Source organism: Eptesicus fuscus, chromosome 9 (assembly GCF_027574615.1).
Source record: "Eptesicus fuscus isolate TK198812 chromosome 9, DD_ASM_mEF_20220401, whole genome shotgun sequence".
Classification (NCBI taxonomy): Eukaryota; Metazoa; Chordata; class Mammalia; order Chiroptera; family Vespertilionidae; genus Eptesicus; species Eptesicus fuscus.
In genome coordinates this window covers 85274431-85278319 of record NC_072481.1, presented here as the reverse complement: position 1 = coordinate 85278319, position 3889 = coordinate 85274431, and the positions used below count along the sequence as shown (strand labels likewise).

Here is a 3889-nt window from a genome sequence, read left to right as displayed (position 1 = left end):
TGATACAAGCTGTGATGTGGATGAATTATCATTATCTTGATTGCTAATATTCATTAAGCACTTGTCTACAATATTTCATGGAATCTAACATTCTATAAATCATCAGACTCTATTAATTTATCAACCACCAAGAAAGAAAGAAAATTTCAGAGATGTGAAAAAGTGTGAATCTCAGAATCAATGAAAAATAGTATGTACTCTATGTACCTAAAAATAGCAAGTACTCTATGTACCTACTTTTATTTAATTCTCAAAATAAACTTTTAGGGCTAGTATTATCACTTGGGCCATTTTTCAGATGAGGATATAAAGATTTAAGTTGCTTATCTATGAGGAATCCATGCCTGCCTGTACCTTAGAATAGAATAGAAAAGGGACTATGGGACAGAATTCAAGTAGATCGCTAATAAATCAGTTCTTACCTCTCACACCTGGAGCTTTGCATTACAAACAACAACAAAATGCAATGACCTCTTTTCCCCACCATATATGATATGCAAGAATGCATATCCCTTTGCTTGTGCCCTATATATACAAGCATTTCCCAGAGTACGGAAGCTCAATTAAACATTAACCTGCTGCCTTCCTCTTAAAAAGAAGATAATATTCTGAGAACTAGTCTAGTTTTCTGGAATTTAGGGGGTTGTCATTCTATTTACTCCACTTTTTTGTGTTTAGAACTTTTATAACAAAAGTGTTTTTTGTTTGTTTTGTGTTTTGAGGAAAGCTGACGGATACCTTTATTGCTTTGTGGGAAGGGGGTGTTCAGAGCTCTTGGTGGGGCTGGCCTGCTTCCTGTTCACCATCATGGGCTTCTGGCTGCGCAGGATGGCGCGGGCCCCGCGGATGGCGACCATGCACAGATCCGGGCGGTACTTGTTCTTGCGGATCATGTATGGGATGCTGCTCAGGGTGGCCCAATGTTCTTGTTGATGGTGGTCCACACGGATCTCCGCTTCATGATGACCACCACACGCCCACCGTCTTGCAGGGAATCAGCCCCTTGTAGCGGAAGGAGTTGTGGGCCTTCGAGTTATTGGGTTTGGGCTGTACCTCTGCTTATTCCTCCTGATCAGGAAGCTGGAGCAGTTCCGCACGATCCTCCGTTGCAGGTGGGCCAACATGCGGCAGCTGCTCACTGTGCCGCAGCCAGAGACAGGAAGAGCTAATTAAAAAGTTGTGTTTTTTTTAATCAGAATACATTGTTATAATGATAGTCAACATGTATTAAAACTTTACTATTTATCATACACTAATTTTTTTGTTATTGTTTAAAGTATTACATATGTCTTCTTTTTCCCGATTGACCCCCGCCCCTAACCGCCACTCCCACCCCCCAGAACAAGCCCCCACCACCCCAGTGTCTGTGTCTGTTCCCTATTCTAATATGCATGCATACAAATCCTTTGGTTGATCTCTAACACCCCCTCCCTGCCTTCTCTCTGAGGTTGGACGTCTGTTCAGTGTTACCTTGTCTCTGGATCTATTTTTGTCCATCAGTTTATGTCGTTCATTATATCTCACATATGAGTGAGATCATGTGATATTTATCTTTCTCCAACTGGCTTATTTCACTTAGCATAATGCTATCCAGTTCCATCCATGCTGTTGCAAATGGTAAAAGTTCCTTCTTTTTTATAGCAGCATAGTATTCCATTGTGTAGATGTACCACAGTTTTTTAATCCACTCATCTGCTGATGGGCACTGAGGCTGTTCCCAAATCTTAACTATGGTAAACTAGAGGCCTGGTGCACAAAATTCGTGCACTGGTGGGGGGAGTCCCTCAGCTCAGCCTGCACCCTCTCCAATCTGGAACCCCTTGGGGTATGTCTGACTGCCTCTCACAATCCAGGACTGCTGGCTCCCAACTTGCTTGCCTGCCTGCCTGCCTGCCTGATTGCCCCTAATTGCTTCTGCCTGCCAGCCTGATCACCCCCTAACCACTCCCCTACCAGCCTGATCAATGCCTAACTGCTTTCCTGCCAGCCCAATCACCCCCAACTGCCCTCCCCTGCAGGCCCAATTGCCCCCAACTGCCCTTCCCTGCTGGCCCGATCCCCCCCAACTGCCCTCCCCTGCAGGCCCAATTGCCCCCAACTGCCCTTTCCTGCTGGCCCGATCACTCCCAACTGCCATCCCCTGCCAGCCCGGTCCCCCACAACTGCCCTCCCCTGCAGGCCTGGTCGCCCCCAACTTCCCTCCCCTGCTGACCTGGTCACCCCCAACTGCCCTCACCTGCAGGCCTGGTCACCCCCAACTGCCCTCCCCTGCCAGCCTGGTCACCCCCAACTGCCCTCCCCTGCAGGCCTGGTCGCCCCCAACTGCTCTCCCCTGTAGGCCTGGTCACCCGCAACTGCCCTCCCCTGTAGGCCTGGTCGCCCCCAACTGCCCTCCCCTGCTGGCCAACTTGTGGCTACCATCTTGTGACCACATGGGGGTGGCCATCTTGTGTGAGGCCATTATGGTCAATTTGCATATTACCTCTTTATTATATAGGATTATGCTGCTATGAACATAGGGTGCATATGTCCTTTTTGATTGGTGTTTCCGGTCTTGGGATATATTCCTAGAAGTGGGATTACTGGGTTAAATGGGAGTTCCATTTTTAACTTTTTGAGGAAACTCCATACTGTTTTCCACTGTGGCTGCACCAGTCTGCATTCCCACCAGCAGTGCATGAGGGTTCCTTTTTCCCCACATCCTTGCCAGCTCTCGTCGTTTGTTAATTTGTTGATGATAGCCATTCTGACAGGTGTGAGATGGTACATCATTGTAGTTTTGATTCGCATCTCTCGGATGATTAGTGACTTTGGGCATGTTTTTATATGTCTCTTGGCCTTCTGTATGTTCTCTTTCAAAAAGTGTCTATTTAGGTCTTTTGCCCATTTTTTTATTGGATTGTTTATCTTCCTTTTGTTAAGCTGTATGAGTTCCCTGTAAATTTTGGAGATTAAACCCTTATCTGCGATAGCATTGGTAAATATGTCTACCATGCAGTGAGCATTCTTGTTGTTTTGTTGATGGTTTGCTGTGCAGAAGCTTTTTATTTTAATGTAGTCTCATTTGTTTATTTTCTCTCTAGTTTCCATTGCCCTAGGAGCTGTATCAGTGAAGATATTGCTATGACAAATGTCTGATATTTTGCTGCTTATGGAGTTTTCTAAGATTCTTATGGTTTCCCTTCTTACATTTAAGTCCTTTAATCATTTTGAGTTTATTTTTGTGTATGGTGTAAGTTGGTGATCTAGTTTCATTCTTTTTACATGTAACTGACCAATTTTCCGAACACCATTTATTGAAGAGACTGTCTTGACTCCATTGTATGCTCTTGCCTACTTTGTCAAATATTAATTGAGCATAATGGCTTGGGTTGATTTATGGGTTCTCTGTTTTGTTCCATTGGTCTATATGTCTGTTCTTTTGCTAGTACCAGGTAGTTTTGAGAACCATGGCTTGGTAATATAGCTTGATATCTGGTATTGTGATCCTCCAACTTTGTTCTTCTTTCTCAGGATTGCTGTGGCTATTCAGGGTCTTTTTTTATTTTAGATGAATTTGTGGAGAGTTTGTTCTAGGTCTATGAAATATGCTGTTAGTATTTTAATGGGGATTGCATTGAATCTATAAATTGCTTTGGGTAGTATGGACATTTTAATGATGTTGATTCTACCAATCCATGAACATGGTATGTTCTTCCATTTGTTTATGTCTTCCTCTATTCTTTTTTCAATGTCATGTAGTTTTCCAAGTACAGATCTTTTATCTCCTTAGTTAAGTTTATTCCTAGGTATCTTAATTTTTTTTGGTGCAATGGTAAATGGGATTGTTTTTTTTCATTTCTCTTTCTGTGAGTTCATTATTGGTGTATAATAAAGCCATAGATTTCTG

General features: G+C 43.4%; 1 pseudogene; it reads right to left on the bottom strand.

Moving 5' to 3' along the window:
* Nucleotides 1-740: 740 nt before the first annotated feature.
* LOC103290237 (60S ribosomal protein L28-like) lies at nt 741-1124 on the bottom strand (annotated as a pseudogene).
* Nucleotides 1125-3889: the final 2765 nt, after the last annotated feature.